Raw genomic sequence first — 19,991 nt, forward strand, 5'->3', positions numbered from 1 at the left:
AAAAAATAAAAACTTTCCTTCTAAAATTGGAAACCAGACAAATAGGTAGTTACTACTTTTACTCACCACAATCCTGGAAGTTCTAGCTATTGAGATAGGCGAGAAAGAGACATAAATGGCATGCAGATTGCAAAGGAATAAAGTGCGGTCTCTCTCTCTCTCCAGATAACCATTATTATTCACAAAGAAAATGCCAAGAAATCGACAAAAGAAAAACAAACACTCCTAGAACTAATAAGTGGGCCCGTTAGAGTCACAGGATATAAGATGAGCATGTAAAAATCAATCACGATTACATTTCTCTTTACATTCATGTGTCATATAATGTCAGGGACACGTTCTGAGACATGTGTTTGTCGTCGTGTGATCATAGATTGTACTTACACAAACCTAGGTAGCAGAGCCTGCTACACACCTGGGCGATTTGGTATAGCCTTTTGCTACTAGGCAACAAACCCGTGCAGTTTGTTACTGTACTGAGTATTATACGCATAATGCTAAGCATTTGTGTATCTAAACACAGAAAAGGTAGGTAAAAATATGCTATAAAAGATGAAGGCCGGGCTCGGTGACTCAAGCCTGTAATCCCTGCACTTCGGGAGGCCGAGGCGGGTGGATCACGAGGTCAAGAAATCGAGACCATCCTGGTCAACATGGTGAAACCCTGTCTCTACTAAAAATACAAAAAATTAGCTGGGCATGGTGGTGCGTGCTACTCAGGAGGCTGAGGCAGGAGAATTGCCTGAACCCAGGAGGTGGAGGTTGCAGTGAGCTGAGATCGCGCCATTGCACTCCAGCCTGGGTAACAAGAGCGAAACTCCATCTCAAAAAAAAAAAAAAAAAAAGATGTAAAAAATGATATACCTGTATGGGGCACTGACCACAAATAGAGTAGCAAGTGAATGTGAAACCTGGGAAATTAACTGTATACTACTGTAGACTTTATAAACTCTGCACATTTAGGATACACTAAATTTAGAAGAGAATTATTTAAAAATAAATTAGCTTACTGTAACATTTTTACTTTACGTTATAAATTTTAAACCTTTTTTACTCTCTTATCAGTTAAAACAAGCACATTGTTCTGCTGGACACAAATATTTTCTTTCTTTATATCTTTATTCTATAAGCTATTTTTTATAATTAAAAAAATTTTAAAGAAAAATAAATTTTTAATTTTCTATTTAATTCTATTTTTTAATTTCTATTTTTAAAAATTAAAAATAGAAAATAGGTTATAAAGATATCAAGAAACTTCATATCTTTATACTATAAGCTATTTTTTATAATTAAAAAAATTTTAAAAACAAAAAAATTAATTTTCTATTTAATTCTATTTTTTAATTTCTATTTTTAAAAATTAAAAATAGAAAATAGGTTATAAAGATATCAAGAAACTTTATATCTTTATTCTATAAGCTATTTTCTTAAACTATTTTTTGTTAAAACGTGAGACACAAACACCAACACTAGCATATACTGAGGGTCAGGATCATCAATAGCACTGACTTGTACCTCCACATTTTGTCCCACAGGAATGTCCTCAGGGACAATATGCCCAGGCAGCCATGTCATCTCCTATAGTAACAGGAATTCTTCTGCAGGAATACCTCCTGAAGAACCCGCTTGAGGCTGTTTAAAGTGGTTAACTTTTTAAAACTATATATGTAAAAGGAGTACACTCTAAAATAATCAAAAAAGGATGCTTTAGTAAATTCATAAACCAGAAACATGGTCATTTATTATCATTATTATGTACTGCATAAAATTTTACTGCTGTACTTTTATAATATGACCAACACAGTCAGCTTGTTTGCCCCATTATCACCGCAGACTCATAAGTAATGCATTGGGCTAGGACATTAAGATAGCTTGTCACCTATTCTATCAATAGGTGCTAAAAAGTTTTCAGTTCCATTTTAATCTTATGGGACCACTGTTGTCTATGTGGCCCGTCACCTACTGAAATGTCATTATGTGGTGCATCACTGTACTAACAATGAACAATGAGAAAAAGTGTTTATATTTTAGAGTTAAGCACTGATATGTTTGCAAATAAAATAATATCTGGCCCTTGTTTGGAAGTAATCTGGATAAGAGTATATGGTAGGGATGTATATGAAGCAAGCTGACCATGGGTTGGTAATGTTTGAAGCTAAGTGGTAAAAATTCCTTTATTTCAACCTCTGTGTATAGTGGTCCTCAAAAATGATTCCTGTACTAGCAGCAAGAGCTTCATTTGAGAACTTGTTTGGAAAGCAAACTCTGAGGAAACCACATATTTTGTAACCAAAACTCTGGACATGAGGCCCATTAGTCTGTGGTTTAACAAGCCCTTTAGGTGATTTTGATCCAAGCTACTGTTTCTGAATCACTGCTCTTATATAAAACAGGAAGAGTGCATGTATTTGTAGAGATATGACATTCGTATATTTTGAAGTTATTCATATACAATGAAAACACCCAGGACAAATGTTTCACTGGAAAATTTTGAATAAAGTTTGCAGATATAATTCTAATCTTAAGCACTGCCAAAACATAGAAGAGGATCTATTCCCCCCTCTCAGTCTATGAGAGTCGAAAATTTTAGCCCTGGAACTGAACAAGATGCAATAATCTTAAGAAGTTAACTAAATATAGCCTTATGCAAAAATAATAAAAATACATCATAACTAAGCTGTATTTATCCTAGCAAATGAAAGTTGATTTAACATGAGAAAAACATTAAACAGCAGGGAGGATGAAAGGAGTTTGTGTATTGCTAATATATTATTTCTTTCATTGTTTTTATGAGTATCCTTTATTTTTTAAAATGTTAAAATTGAATGCTTATAATTGTTTTACTTTTCTGATTCAAAGATAAATCTAAATAAAGATTGTGAAAAAATCTTTAAATATTACATTTATTCTTGAAATTCTTGTTAACTCTTATAATTGACAGTTGACAATCAGGAAACATAAGGAACAATTACAATAATTCTGCAACTTCCCCTCTAGATATTCGTGAAATGCTTTTATCTATTGGAATCTGGTGTAAAAAAAAAATTCAAGATTTTTGATAATATACAAATGCTTAAAAGAGTGAATATAGTTGTAATTAAGAGAAGTTTGACATTTAAAAAAATCATAGAAAACTGAAACTTTTTATCTCTTCATTTATAACAAAAAATATTAACTTAAATGATGCAATTTATCTTTCCTTTTCTTTTTTTTTTTTTTTTTTTTTTTTTTTTTGGAAACAGAGTCTTGCTCTGTCCCCAGGCTGGAGTGCAGTGGTGTGATCTCTGCTCACTGTAACCTCTGACTCCCTGGTTCAAGCAATTCTCCTACCTCAGCCTCCTGAGTAGCTGGAACTTCAGGTGCATGCCAACACGCCCAGCTAATTTTTATATTTTTAGTAGAGATGGCGTTTCACTGTGTTGGCGAGGATGGTTTCCATCTCTTGACTTCATAAACCGCCCACCTCAGTATCCCAAAGTGCTGGAATTACAGGCGTGAACCACCATGCCTGGCCGATTTGATTTTTCAATAAAAATGCAATAATTATAAATAAGGAATAAACAGTCTTTCTCTATCATAAAATGCACTAACTTTTATTTTGCCTTCTGTATCCTTTGGTCTCAAAACCAAATATAATATAAACTGTCAATTTAAAATTGATTTATCAAATTATTATTTTTGTATGTAAACAATTATTACACATCTCTTATTAAATGGAAAAATTTGAAGATTGTATGATTATAGTTTGTGCATTTCTTGCAATTAAATACATTAAATATAGTTTAATAAAATAGTAATCCCAAAATATTAGAAATGTATTTAAAATATATTTATAATATACTACTACATGAAAATTAAATTATTTTAATATTATTTAGGGAATTGGATTACATATTGCTATAGTTGATGTTAGAATGCCAAAAATTTTGGAAATCCTGATGTCTACAGATACATATTAGTGCCTCACAAATTGGATTATTAGATATTTTTCAGAAATATGGTGTATTTACAATCGCAAAAAAAAAGATATTTTTAATTTGAATTTATTCTGAGAATTTCTTCAATTGCACCTATTGTTATTTTTGAAAAGAGTAAAACAGATCAACTTATAGAGATATTCAATCAATATATTTAAATTTCAGAATAATTTCATGGGCATAATACACAGCTTTGATTCTACTTTGAAAATATCTTTGTATGTTGAAAAAATTTTAAGATTGTAACGATCAAAATAAATGTAACAATGACTAGGAATAACATAACACAACCACTAGTAAATTTATTATTTTTTCTTAACTAGGCAAAATATAATTATTTCTTAAAGGTTTTATACTTAACTGTGTGTGTAGGCTTTGTGAGGAAAAATAAATATATTATTCAAACTCCTTAATTTCAACCTCTGACTTTTCATGCAGGAATTAATTGCATGTCTTCTGCTTCTACATTTATAAATCTCATTATTCCAGCCTCCACTGGGTGACCTCTTAAAACCAGTGATGATCCCACAAAATATAATGGTGGATGTTCATTAATTTATAGTCTAAAAATAATTATTCACTAAATTATAAAACTCAGCTTGTGTATGTGGGCATGTATTTGCATTTAAATCTTTCCCACTGAATTCTTGTTTATATCCTTTCAAAAATTATACACATATGTATATCATATATATGTATTTTACAAGTTTATATTAATTGTCACTAGTAAATTGCCACTTTTTTATTTGCTTTCCTTTTTCTTTAAAACATCTTTGTGTAAGAGAAGTAATTTGTGTAACAGTTGAGTGCTACATATATATTGATGGATGTGAAGATATGTTTTCCATTTATATTTCATGTCAGCAGGCATTGAAGTATCCTTTACATATATACAGAATAAATGGACTATATAACACTATGTCAGACCCCACAGTTTCTACACTCCTGAAACCTATATCCAATGGTCTTTAATATACTACCAACACGCTGAGAATATGTTAATATACTTTTATTTCTGAAAGAGTAAAAATAATTAGGCAGGGGTGGTTCTCTTTTGGGCTCAAGGGGAACTGGGCTTTCCCTCTTTATATCCTGGATATATTGTGACTGCTTTAACATAAACTTTTTTTTTTTTTTCAAAACTTAATGTTTAATTATTTTAAGAATTTTTTCTCTTTTTTTATAATCATAAAAACTGGTAAATTGGAGCAAAGTGATTTAGATATATATTTTTAATATATATAACTTCCTAATTTATGATAATTTCAACATGTTAAGAAATCAACATTTCACTCTTATTTATAAAAGTTTTTGGAGAAAACTCCTTTGTATAGGTGACTATTGCTGTATATTTTTTAGACGAGCATATATTTTTAGAGATTTTAATTCAGCTATTCAGAATGTGGATAGAAATAGACAGAAAACTTTTAAATGAACTATTTTGAGTTTTTTTTATTACAAAAAAACAGATTTTCAGTGGCTTTTAAAAGCTTTTCATATTAATATCATCATGTTAATCTCCAAAACTGAATTATAAATCCTACTTTCAAGTTGTAGGTGACAAAGAAATGACTTAAACCACTCCTAAGACAGTGTGCATAGGCCAATCATATCAATATTGTTGATGATGAAACTAATTTTCTACCTTGTAATATGGATTCAAAATAGAACACCATGGGATGGCATTTATCCTTAACAGTCACTCATAAACCTTATAGCAAATATAATTTCAGAAATAGATTTATTTCACTTAATTTTAAATATGTATAATGTTTAATTTGTTGTTACATAGCTTAACTTACAATTAAGATATTTTTTAACCTTTATAGATTTAACTTCCAGATGAAATGCTTAGTATTACAATTGCTAAAAATTATTTAATTAGCAGTCTTCATTCTGTCTTATTATTTTCTACTGGGCATCATGTTAAATAGCAATTTTTTTCAGACTCTAAAATGCCAATACATGGATAAATTTTTAATAACTCTTTAATTATTATGGCCATTTTGATAGCTTACCAATGTTACATATGTATATATAATTAAAATATAACTATATGTAAAACTTCAATATACATATGATTCTCTTTTATACTAACCCAACCCAGAAAATATCCATGTATTGATCATTATATTTTAATGAGTAAAAGGAATGAATTTAGTAAAAAAAAAAAATGGCTAATCAATTTTTCATCTCTTTACACTAATTTAATCTGTGGCCAATTGCTGGGGATATTGCAAATTCATTCTACATTTCTACCTAATAGAACATACAATTTAGTTATCTAATACAGGATCTGTTAATATGTTCAAAGTACTGTAACTATTATAGTATTTAATATTAAAGGATATACTCAGATAATAATTATAACACAGTCAAATAAAAATGAATGCTGGCTTCAGCAATCATTTGAGATCAAGGCATATTCAGGGTGGAATGGCTGTAGACACCAGCAGCTAGAGAAACAATTTGAAAATGCAATACTCCCCTTGTTAAAGACAACACTATGCTTCCAGAATCCCCTTTTTTTTTTTTTTTGAGACTGAGTTTTGCTCTTGTTACCCAGGCTGGAGTGCAATGGCGCGATCTGGGCTCACTGCAACCTCTGCCTCCTGGGATCAGGCAATTCTCCTGCCTCAGCCTCCCGAGTAGCTGGTATTAGAGGCACGCACCACCGTGCCCAGGTAATTTTTAGTAGAAAACGGGTTTCACCATGTTGACCAGGATGGTCTCGATCTCTTGACCTCGTGATCCATCTGCCTCGGCCTCCCAAAGTGCTGGGATTACAGGCTTGAGCCGCCGCGCCCGGCCCAGAATCCCCTTTGATGGCATCGTAATAGAATTGTTGATTGAAAATAAGAACAACATAATTAGGGCTTGTAGTTTAGGTGTCAATAATAGAATACTTACCAAAGTGTTGGATCCTAGTTTAAATGCAGGCGTGGATCAGGCTCGCACAGGAAAAACTAGATCCACATTGGTTTTAAGTAAGTAAACTCATTATGGTCTCATTTTTGTTGAGGATTTAATTAATAAATGGCATCCTCAAGCATGTAACAAAATTTACTGTGAGCATAGTACAATCATAAATGGCAACAAGAAAGTGAGAAAGAGATTTTGAGAATACTCATCCATCTATCCTGAAACAATTACTCCTCAGAGCAAGTTGTTAACATCAATCTCTTTAGCTGAACTCACCTGAGAATTAGATGCTAGTAACACACATTCATTACCCAACATTTAGTATTTAATCACCAGAATAAAAGTAAACAACAACACAAAAGCAATTAAAATACAGATCTTGTTTAATAGTGTCCTATGTTAAATACCTTTACAAAGAACCACTATTTCAAACTGCCACACATAGTGTATAATTAATCTTAAGCAGCAGCAAAATATATAAGCCTAGTAAGTAGTTATTTTATTATTTTTCCTAAAAAAAAAGGCATCAATCTTAAGTGGAAGTATTAACCTCAAGACTAACATTCTTCTTGAGTTCTATTCAGGAGCTAGGGGACATGGACCTATGTTGATTAAATATTAATTTTGTCATCTTTTATAGACTTTTACACAGATCTCTCTTCTAGAGATAACTACTTTAATAAAATTAATATTTCAAAAGAAATTTTAGAGAATAGAAAAGGATATGAAACATCTATTTGAATAGTATTTGTTATATTCATAGCTTTTATCGTATCCATTAAAATGTCCTTCATTTTTATTATTGCCATTTCAGCATACATGAAGAATTTCTCTAAACAGAAGAGACACAACATTTTAGTTGTCAAAAATTGATTAACAGAAAAACCCCGATTTAAAAATCACCCAAGCGCAAAAGAAACATGCTTTTCCAGTCATCCAACTGACATGCTCCCAAAGAGTAGGCTCCTTTCCTTTAAGGCAGTGTTTCAGGAATCACAAGATCCTTCCACCTCATGCCTTGGTCATTTAGAAGTGGGGTGACAGGTGCAGCCAACGACCATGGCACACTGTATACCTGTGTAACAAACCTGCACATTCTGCACAGGTATCTGAGAACTTAAAGTGAAATTAAAACAAATTTAATTGAATTTTTAAATAAATCAATGTGGATGCATTGATTTTCATTTTTAAATGAAAGAGCTGTACCTAGGACATTTAAACTATTATTATAGATAATTGGAGCATAGAATATTTGGCTGGCTGACAAATTCAGTGTTTGGCTCTTGCAAGTAAAATTATGAGTGATAAAAGTCAAATATTTATTACCTTACCTACTTATCTTACTACACTGAAATAGCTATAGTAGAAGGTTTCTTACAAGATCACAGGAAAAGAAGAAGAATATATGCCCTGATGGAAGTCAAAGAGGCCTTCCCTGAGAAGTTGCACTGTATCAAAATAATATCTGCTTTAATTCAGTGAATGCCATGATGCTGGACCTCTATAACCAAAAATATAAAACATACTTGGCCCTTTTTCTCATGGAGTTTGTAATCTAGGTGAGGAAAAGGCATAATAAACAAACATGTGAAACGTACTTGTAAGACTTCATTTAAAATGTGTTTATAAATCTCCTCTGTGAATGGCAGGAGACATCATGTGGGGCTGAGCTGACATCGGTGCACAGCACAAGAACCTGAAGGACGTGGCATTCAATGGAGGAATTCAAACCTTTCTCCCTACTCCACAGAATCCACAGATGTGTGCTGAGGGAGATTCCCTGCCTAACCCTGGCTCTGGGAGAGATAAAAAAAAAGATGAAAACAAAAACCAACAAACAAAAAACAGATGTCTTTTCAGAGAATTACCACAAATTGTACTACCTTAATTGGAAGCAAGAAATTACCCTAAAAATATGGCTCCTTAACACTTAAAGCCAAAACTTCATTTTAAAGTGATCCCAAGTAATAGCTTTTTTTTGGCACCTGAGGCTATCAAAGAGAACTGCTCATTGATTTCAGGTCTTAAAGACCACTAATAATATCTCAAGGAATAAAGAATTACAAGTAAAAAATGCAACCAATAAAGAAACTAACACCCATAAAGCAGAGTTAGGGAGAAAAAATGAAGATAAATATACCACTCTGTTCTGCCAATGATTATTAGAAACAACACATATGGAAGCGTGTTTAAAAATAAAGAGTATTATTAAAAATATGATGGAGTAGGTTATCAAATTTGACCATATGTAATTTTAAAAATTAAGAAATTGGAAAAAACATAGGTATTTTAAATTAAAATATCAAGAAACAAAACCAGTAACAATCTGATAAAGAAAATGTGAAACATACACCCATGGACTACTATGCAGCTATAAAAAAGGATGGGTTCATGTCCTTTTCAGGAACATGAATGAAGCTGGAAACCATCATTTTCATCAAACTAACACAAAAACAGAAAACCAAACACTGCATGTTCTCACTCATAAGTGGGATGTGAACAATGAGAACTCATGGACATGGGAGGGGAACATCACACACCAGACAGCATTAGGAGAAATGCCCAATGCAGACGATGGGTTGATGGGTGCAGCAAACCACCATGGCACGTGTGTACTTAGGTAACAAGCCTGCACATTCTGCACATCTCCCAGAATTTAAATTTTAAAAAAGAGACTATCAAACTGAAAGAAATATTTGAAAAAAAATACACAAAGCAGTGCAAGTAGTTTAAGAAAATAAAGGGGAAAAGAAATACGTGCTTAAAGGCCAGAGTATAACCTAAGATAATGGATTTCTAAGGAAGGACAAGGTCACCATCACAGGAGGGAAAAGCTGAAAATTTTCCAAAATAGATGAGAGGCACCAATCTGACTGGGCAGAGGAAAAGTTTGAAACTAATGTTGTGGGAACTTTTGAGTTGGGATGACCGATTAGTGTTGTACTGAGTGAAGACAAGGCATGGGGCCTTTGCACTTCAGCTCTGATCATTTATCAGGTAGAGGCTGCCCCTGAGGAAGGGGCCTGATCCTGGGTGACACGCCTTGTCGTGGTCCAAGACAAAGTTCACAGAAGTCACTGGTAAGTCATCTACAGTTGACACTGTTGGTAGCTTTGGAAATGAGTTGTTTGGTTCTGAAAGAAGACTGACAGGCATGCAATAGCAGTTACTGTAATTACGTATTCACTAATGGACAGAAAAGAAATACTAATGGACAGAAGCCCTGATATAATTGTTCAAGAGAAGAAATTCCTCGTCACACATAACTTACTTACTGCTATGCTGCCCAAAGTCCCAACAATTCTTTAGAACATTTGTTCTCATTCTCAAACTTAGGGGTCACTAGTGAACATCTAGCAAAGTTCCTATTCAGCCTCCGTGTTTTCGATTGTAAGATTTTTATAAATAGTGTTGTGGCAATGTATGTAAAAAGTCAACAAATATCATTCTCTCTGCCATCCTCCACCTTCCCCTCTCGGGTAGGCCTAATTCCTGCTGACTACTGAGCATTAGCGCCGTCTTGAGGACTGCAGGACTTACGGTGAGGTACAGCTCTGTAGACAGCAAATCCTGACCTCCATATTTCTAGGAGGGAATGGATAATAAAAAGGCAAGGAGGGACCAGTTGAAGGGCAATGAAATTTGGCTCATAAATAATTTGATTAGCAGGACTTGGATTTCTGGCGTCACAGAGTCTTGAGTTAAGCACAAAGACAGCAGAGAATGGAGAGGTCTACGCATAGGCAAGAAAGGTTCTACATCCTGGGAGTAAGTCTCCGAGAAGTCATATCCATCCTTGCTCTCCGTCTGTGCTCCTTAACAGACTTTTCATCCTAAGCTAGAAAGTACCTTTGTACTGAAATACAAAATACTTATTCTTACTATAACAATAGAGAATGGAAAAAGAAGGGGCTTGATTGCCTGAAGAAAAAAATGGAAAAGTAATGCAAAGCAGTAAATTAATGTTTTAAAGTCATCAAGACAGTAGAAAGACTATCTTCTCCTTTTAATCAATTATGGGAAGAATCACTGATTTACCTCGGGCACTGAAACTTAGGTTACCTGTTTCAGATACATTTGCTGGATAACAGGACACCTCAAAGCAGGAATATGCTGTTTATCATAATTCCATATTTGGCTGAGAGGCTTTTTTGTTTCACACAGGCTTACCCATGCCCTGCATTCAGCTAAGGGTTCTCTTAGGCTAGAGTTTTTCAGTGGCCTCACTTGCATGTCTGAGTTAGTACTGGCTGTCAGGATGCCTGGATTTTTCTTCATTTGGTCTCCTTTCCACCAGTAGACTGGACCAACTTTCATACATGATATTCTTACCACAGTTTCAGTAGCCCAAAAATTGGAAACTGCAAAATCTCTTAAGACCTAACTGTCTAATCCACACATTATTACTTTTGCATTGTGTTGATCAAACCTATTCACAAGACTAGTGTAGGTTTAAGGGAGAGGAACAGATTCTACCTCTGTTAGGACAAAGGAGAAACAAAGTCATGTTGCAAAAGAATATTACAGTATTATTTTTAAAACATTTATCAAAGTAATTAGGCATAAATGGGAGATGAGAGCTAGGCATGGCTTTCTATGGATTCCCAGAATAAATTATACAAAGCTTGTAGGCAGATGAGCAAGTTTTCACTGTGTAAGTCTTGGGAGTTTGACAGCAAAAAAATGAGATGGAAATCATTCTGTAAAGTGTATGCATCATCTCTTTAGTCACTGTTCTTCTCAAAATGTGTCAGTTTATATGGTGGGGACTGAATGCAGGAACTCTGTTTTCCCTGGCATTTTACACTGATACACTTAACAGAGTCCTGAACACTTGAAACACAGTTCTGTATGATCAGAACCGTGTGCATGGACATACGTTCTATGAACTATAGTAGTGAGGAAGGAAAAGGAAAACACAAAAGCCTTCGTTTCAATCCTCTCAGCACAGTTTTTTTCCTCTTTCAAAACTTAATATTTTGAGCTATTAAAGTTACATGTGAGACTTTCTAAAGACTATGAGTGTTGAACCAAATCATACCTATGTCTGAATTTCATTTCTGTCAATGAGGGCTCCAGATTTGCTATTTAAATTATTTTAGGCTGAATTTTTTTTTCTTTTTCATTTTTATCTTTAGGTTTACTAATTAGGCAGCGAATGTTAAGAGCTGAGCACTCAAGAGAGATAATATATAATTCCTGTTCAGAAAGGGCCACTTGTGCAGAGCTGGTTCACAGACAAGTAAATAAATGTATTCATTATTAAGTGGTTACAAATGTGTACCTAGTACAATGGGGGCACGAAGTGATAAGCAGTGGCTTTTACCTGGGAACGCTGACGGATTAAAAAATGCTTGACAGGTGTGGTTCTTGAAGCAAATATTGAACTGTAACTACTTACTCACCTGTTGGTGGGGGTAGAGAGATTCAGCAGGCCAAAAAAAAAAAAAAGGCAGCTCAGCAAAGGCATAGAAATATAAAAACATCTCTCACATTTAGCAGATACTGTGGCTTCCCATGGGTTGAACTTAGTGTGGAGAAAAGAAAAAAAAAAACGAAGACAAGAGGCCTGAAGAGAAAGGGGTTGTATCATGAAGCATATTTTGAGCTCCAAGTACATTCTTAGGCTTAAGGATATGGTTAAAACTGCTTATCAAGGGAATAAAATAATCATATTTCAGTTTTTAAAAAATTATTCTGGAATGATATGGTAGGTAAACTGTAGGAGTGATTGACTGGAAGTAGAAAGCCATTTATAAGACTGTTTTAGGAGGGAACATGGAAGATGCTTAGAGCTTGCACTAAGGCAGTAGAGGAAATGATGCAGAAGAAGTTACTCAAATAACTGATAGATTTGTTTACATCAACAAGGAATGGATGTACTGCATCATTAGATTGTACCAAAAGCTGTATATTTTATTCATTTTATATGTCCTAATAGTAGGGTCTAGTCACTTTATCTATGAATTGTCCTTTTTTCCATCCACTAAAGATAAAAATGCAGCAAAATATGATGAGTTATGTGACTGTAATATCAACACCTAACTTGTTATATTCAAATATTAAGTATTAATATGACATTATATCACTGATTCCAAAATGAATGAATCTCTTCATCAATTTTTGTCCCAGAAATACCTACAGCCTATTTCATACGTTTTCCTAGTCAACAAAAACATCAAGCATTTTCATTTGAGAAATGCATTCCAGGATTGGCCTCTTTTACACTGGTTTTTAAAAGCTTCATAGAACTAACACATCAAATGGCAGCAGGAGAAAGTATTCTACACAATTCAAAACTTACAGTGATAGTTGCTGACAGATATTCACAACTTTCACATTCTTTTGAAGACATATGTGAAACCAAGCAGTGTGTATTACTGGCAAATGACAGTACTCTGTGCTGAGTTTTTACTGGGCAAATATAAATAAATTATCTTAGTTGAAAGGTCACTATTATGACTAATGTACATCTTTTTCACTTTGTTTTTTCTGAAGCTGAGAGTCATAAAAGAAAATTAAAACTCAGTATGGCTAAAGCTCCAGGTTGTGTCCAAATGACTGTCAGAAAGAAAAACTTTCAATGTTTTTATCTTTCAGCAAATTTTATTCAATTAAGTACTATATATTTACATGTAATTGGACACACACACACAAACACACACACGCACACACACTGAAAAGCCCGTGAACAATTTTCAATGTTTTAGTTTAATTAAAGACAAGAGATGAGAAAAGCTGATCCAAGGTTTACATAGCAATACAAGAAGTATTACAGAAAAGTGTCTAAATAAATGTCCCAGACTTTAGAAGACATGACTGTTAATTAGAAGGTAGAAAGCATTTGAAAGAAAATAAAATATAAATTGATCTGTAAAACCACACAGGAACTGATTAGGCAACATGAGTGTGACACCATGCCCGGCTACATTTTGCATTTTTAGTAGAGATGGGATTTGACCATGTTGGCCAGGCTGGTCTCCAACTCCCAACCTTGGCCTCCCAAAGTGCTGGGATTACAGGCATGAGCCACCATGCCAACTGCTGAAGTTATCAGTTTAAGGAGATTTTGGGCTGAGACTATAAAGTTTTCTACATATAGGATCATCTCATCTGTAAACAGAGATATCTTGACTTCCTCTCTTTCTATTTGGAAGCTCTTTACTTCTTTTGCCTGATTGTTCTGGCCAGGGTTTCCAAAACCATGTTAAAAAGGAGAGGTGAGAGGGAGCATTCTTGTCTTGTGCTACTTATCAAGGGGAAAAACTAATTTTTCAGTATGATGAAAAATCAGTATGATGTTGGCTATGGATTTGTCATAGATGACTCATGACTTTGAGGTATGTTCCTTTAACACCTAGTTTACTGAGTTTTTAACCTGAAGAGAGGATGAATTTTACTGATAGCCTTTTCTGCTTCTTTTGAGATAATCATGTGATTATTGCCTGTTCTTTTTATGTGATAAATCACACCTACTGACTTGCATATGTTGAACCAACCTTGCATCTCAGGAATAAAGCCTAATTTCATAGATTAACTTTTTGATGTGCTGCTGGATTTGGTTTGCAGGTATTTTCTTTGAGGATTTTTCCATCAATGTTCATCAAGGTTATTGGCCTGAAGTTTTCTTTTTTTGTGTGTGTGTGTGCTTTTTAAGTTCTGGGGTAAACATACAGATCTTGCAGGACTGTACATAGGAATACACATGCCATGGTGCTTTGCTGCCTCCATCTCCCCATCACCTACATTAGGTGTTTCTCCTAATGTTATCCCTCCCCAATCTCCCCATGCCCTACTATCTCTACTCTAGCCCCCCACCCCCCCAACAGTGCTATGTTCCCCTTCCTGTGTCCATGTGTTCTCATTGTTCAACACCCACTTATGAGTGAGAACATGCAGTATTTGGTTTTCTGTTCTTGTGTCAGTTTGCTGATAATGATGGTTTCCAGATTGATCCATGTCACTGCAAAGGACACAAACTCATCCTTTTTTATGGCTGCAGAGTATTCCATGGTGTATATGTGCCACATTTTCTTTATCCAGTCTATCATTGATGGGCGTTTGGGTTGGTTCCAAGTCTTTGCTATTGTAAACAGTGTGGCAATGAACATACGTGTGCATGTTCCTTTATAATACATCAATTTACAATCCTTTGAGTATATACTTAGTAGTAGGATTGCTGGGTCAAATGGTATTTCTATTTCCAGGAGAGAAATGTGTATTGATATTTAAAACAAGTGGAGTATGGAGAATCAAGGATTTTATATACAGTGAGGAAAGGGTAAGAGAAAAATTACAAGCCTCAGTATTGTTCAGGAATTATATCTGCTTAGATGCTAGGAAAGATCTTCTCATAGCACATCAACTAAATAGGGAGTAGAATACAACTTCTGACATAGTGCATGTCTCAAACTCATTAGGAGATTTCTGTAAGTATCCTCCTTCTATAAAAAAATTAAAAATTATATCTATACTATTTTAAAATAAAAAAACCTGTACGTAATATACATTCATTTATATATAATTTATATACTACAGATATGCTTTATTTATATACACGATATATAGTATATGCACTAGTTAAATATATATAAATATTAAACAATATGTTTTTATATAGAGAACTTCAAGAGGAGGATATAAAAATCGGTTTGTGGCTGGGTGCATATGCCTGTAATCCCAGCACTTTGGGAGGCCAAGGTGGGTGGATCACTAGGTCAAGAGATCGAGACCATCCTGGCCAAGGTGGTGAAACCCCATCTCTACTAAAAATACAAAAATTTAGCCAGGCGTGGTGGTGTGTGCCTGTAATCTGAGCTACTCAGGAGGCTGAGGCAGAAAAAAATCACTTGAACCTGGGAGGTGGAAGTTGAAGTGAACCGAGATTGTGCCACTGCTCTCCAGGGCAAGACTCCGTCTCAAAAAAAAAAAAAAAAAAAAAAAAAATCAGTTTGTATACATTTAATAGCATATCTTCAAAGTATATGAAAGAAAAGCAAAGCTTGTCACAAAAAAAGTAGACAGATAAGCAAATATAGTTGCAAGTATTAGCACTCAATTAGACAGTGTCCGACAAACTCACGCAATCTCTTTCTCTTGAAAGCATACTTTTCACCCTTCCTTCTCTTTTTCCTTAGTACACTAGCAGCTCCCTTTCAGCCTCTTTTCCTGGATTCATGAACTCCAGGTAAGCTCTAAATGTTGATATACTCTAGATTTCTAGGATAATTTTCTTTATATCTGTGATGACGCTCTTGGTACTTTCATTTAGTCTCAAGGCCTTACCCATCAACTATATACAGATATTTCCCAGATTTATATTTTTCCCCTCACCTCTTTCCTGAACTCCAGATTCATAGAAACAGTCTTGTATTTGATATTCCCAATTGTGTGTTTAAATAGAAATCCAGATATTAAAACTGATATTGATTTCTCTGACATCTCCTTCCAAGTAACAAAAATCATGATTTGTCAAATATTCTCTATTTTGACAAATGCCCCATGATTCAAACAGTTGCTCAGGCTAGAATCTTGTTTTTACTGGCTATTTTACTAACCAGATCTCACAGCTATTCTCTCTTGAAAGCTCTTAAAAGCTTATGGACTCCAACTTTAAAATATATATTTTTGAGACAGAGTTTCACTCTGGAGTGCAGTGGCATGATTTTGGCTCATGCAACCTCCTCCTCCTGGGTTCAAGCTATTCTCCTGCCTCAGCCTCCTGAGTACAGTTGCGATTACAGGTGTGCACCACCACACCAGTTAATTTTTGTATTTTTAGTTGAGATGGGGTTTCACCATGTTGGCCAGGATAGTCTCGATGTCTTGACCTTGTGACCCGCCCGCTTCAGCCTCCCAAAGTGCTGGGATTACAGGCTTGAGCCACCATGCCCAGCCTAAACATCTGAAATACAACCAGCTTTTACAAATTTCACTAATGCCCTCTACTCGGGCCTTATCCTTCCTGCTAATTAATGATTTCAAAAATCTCCAAAATGGTTTCCCTGCCTCTCTTCTCACTCTATAAACTTTCTTCACACTTCACTTACAGCGCTAATCAAAAATTATTTAGAGAAAAAAATGAGATTAGACACAACCCTTACATACTTTATGATATCTAACTCAAAATGCATCATGGACCTAAATGTAAAATGCAAAACTATAAAACTCGTAGAAGTTAACAAAAGAGAAGGTGTAGATGACGCTGGTCTTGACAACGACTTTTTAGACATATTACCAAAAGCACAATCCATGAAAAAAAGGTGATAGATTTTATAATTATAGACTTTTGCTGTGAAAAACACTCTTCAGAAAATAAAAAGACTAGTCACATACTAGGAGCCCGGGAGTTTTGCAAAACACATATTTGATACGTTGCTTGTATGCATAATATGCAAAGAACTTTTACACCTTAACAGTAAGAAAACAAATGACTCATTTAAGAAACAGACAAAACATCTGAACAGACACCTCACCAAAGAAGATATACTGATAAATGTAGCAAAAGATGTTCAACATATGTCATTAGAGAATTACAAATGAAAACAAGATGAGATGCTACAAAGCTTAAAGCCCTCTGACAACAAAGGCTAGTGAGGAAATGGAGCAGCAGAGCTCTCATTCACTGCTGGTGGAAAGGCAAAATAACACAGCTGCTTTGGAAGGTAGTTGGAGAATTTCTTAAAAAATGAAACATAATACTTATTACGTGATCCAGCAATTACACTCATTGATATTTATCGAAATCAGTTATAAACTTATGCATACATAAAATACATTTATGAACATAGCGGCTGTATTCATATTTGCCAAAACTTGGAGGCAGCCATGAGGTCTTTCAATGGTGGACACTCAAACTATGGAACATTACACGGTGATAAAGAAAAACTATTCCACAACAAAAAGAGGAATCTTAAGTACAGATTAATAAATCAACCTGAAAAAGCTACCTGCTATATGACTCCAATTATGTATCATTCCGAATAAGGAATAACTATGAATCAGTAGTTGAGAACAATGAATAAGGCACAGGAGATGTTTAGGGCCAGTGAACGTACGGTGTCTGAATGATACTATAATGGTAAATACACTTTTCAAAACCCAGACGATATACAATACAAGGAGTAAACCCTCATATAAACTAGGGACTTAATGATTATATATCGACATCGATGCATCAAAGTGAGGGAAGCTGTTCTGTTTCTGGGTCCACAAGGAGGTGCAGTTTTAAAGACAGGAACTTCCCAGCGCCATGCCCCCCTCCCACCTCTCTCCATCCAGGAGATTTAATGGTTTATGTTTGAATTTCACGGTCTAGGGAAGAAACTAAGAGTCAGTCACCCCAGTGGAAGTTCTAAGGAACTCCTTTCATTGGCCTGGGGTCTTGGAGAAAGTGGGGGTTCCTCCCAGGTTAGAAGCCCCCTTCTTCCACACCACTTTGGACTCCATGTTTGGGTCCCTTCCAGGAACACCCCCTTGGTGGAAGCCATCTTTCTCTCTCCTGGATTTCCCCTCTGGAGTCCCCTTCCACACTCTCTCGTGGAAGCCTGTCTTCCCCCCTAAACTCCATCTCTCTATTCCCTTCCACTCAGTGTGGAAGCTGCTTTCCTCTCACTCGGTGAGAGTCAGCTGTTTCTTTCTCTCTCCTTCTCCTGTTTCTCTCTCTAAATAAATCACTTTCTACAAACACTTTTGAGTCCGGCATTTACTGCGCGCTGCGCCATGGTCCCCTCTCTCATTCTTCAGAGGGCAGGAGACCAGGAACCTGGAGAAACGTCCTCAGGGGAGCTGAGGGCACCCTGAACCCCAATATTACATTTTGGCGAGCCAGCCAGGAGAGGGGTTCACCAGAAAGAGGGGTACACCAGGAGAGGGTACAGCCGGAGAAGACGACGTAAAAATCTTGAGTAAAATCAGCCCCAATCTGTTCAGTGTCTTTGAGAACAGCTGAAGCGGCTGCAGCCAAGCAGGGCTGTGGGGAACCTGAGGGGCGCGGGGGAGCCAGCCTCGGAGGCAACACCCGGCCCTGGAGGCGCGACCCAGCCATGGAGGCACCACCCAGCCATGGAGGCACCGCCCAGCCATGGAGACACCACCCAGCCATGGAGGCACCACCCAGCCATGGAGGCACCGCCCGGCCCAGCCAGAATTAAAAGTGAAGTTCTTTACCTTCAAGCTCTCTCTGCTTTCCGTCTCCTTCTCCATCCTTGGATGTTATCTGGGGAAACCCTGAAGGAGCCCCCGGGCCTTTCCTCCTTGGAGACCCGCGCAGCCCCCATGGGCCCCAGTGCCTGCAGCAGCGCAGCCGCCAGCCCCGCGGGCCGGAGGAAAACAGCGGGGAGGGCGTGGTGCAGCGCAGCCCGCAGGGGACCCGGGAGGCCTCAGCCTGGCGCGTGGCTCCGGAGACCTCTCCGGCCTCCCCCAGTCCCAGGCCGCGGGGTGAAAACGCTCCCCGGGACGTTGGCCGCAGGCTCCTGTGTGGGGGCGGCTCGGGGAGGGGCCCAAGTGCGCACGGGGCTCTCACGGGGTCCACGTGGCGCCTGAAAGCCGCGGGCCGAGGGAACCCGCTGCAGCTGTGAACGCCGCGTCTAAACTGACGGGCCAGCAGCTGTTTTCCTCCGCAGGTGCAGGTGCGGCTGTGACCGTCAGCCCCGCCCGGCCCCCGAGGGTGCAGCGTTCTCTCTCCAAGTGTGGCCTAAGAAAGCTTCTGCCTTTGCCTCGTGCCAGTGGCCTGTTTGCACACATGGTTAAGGTGTGGGGCCTGCAGAGTTGCTAGTTCCCATCCCTGGTGCAGCCAGTCTTGACGTGGGGAGATCTTTGGGGGAAATTCAGAAGCTGAAGGCTGTGGGACTTTGTGTTTCGTGTATAATTTGTCTTTCTTAGGATTCGCTCTCTGCGGCAGAACTTTCCCATCTAGAAAATCATAGTTAAAGCAGTTCCTGGGCCAAATAGTCCATGGCAGGTCTCACAACCTCAGAGCATTTTCCTGCAAGGGAAGGTGGGTTAGGGGAGAGGAGGCCCGGGTCCTGAGGGTCCTTAAGGACATTTTCCTACAAGGGAAGGTGGGTTAGGGGAGAGGAGGCCCGGGTCCTG

At 36.8% G+C, this 19,991-nt stretch overlaps 1 long non-coding RNA gene across 2 annotated transcripts in view; it reads right to left on the reverse strand.

Annotated features, from left to right (window-relative positions):
- LOC108588964 (uncharacterized) overlaps positions 1-19,378 on the reverse strand; it is a 380,118-nt gene extending 360,740 nt beyond the window's left edge. For both annotated transcript variants that reach the window (XR_008477613.2, XR_004736371.3), the window contains exon 1: positions 19,068-19,378. This is a non-coding gene — a long non-coding RNA (uncharacterized LOC108588964). The remainder of the gene's footprint in view (positions 1-19,067) is intronic.
- Between the last annotated feature and the right edge of the window lie 613 nt (positions 19,379-19,991).

Source organism: Callithrix jacchus, chromosome 18, assembly GCF_049354715.1.
Source record: "Callithrix jacchus isolate 240 chromosome 18, calJac240_pri, whole genome shotgun sequence".
NCBI lineage: Eukaryota > Metazoa > Chordata > Mammalia > Primates > Cebidae > Callithrix > Callithrix jacchus.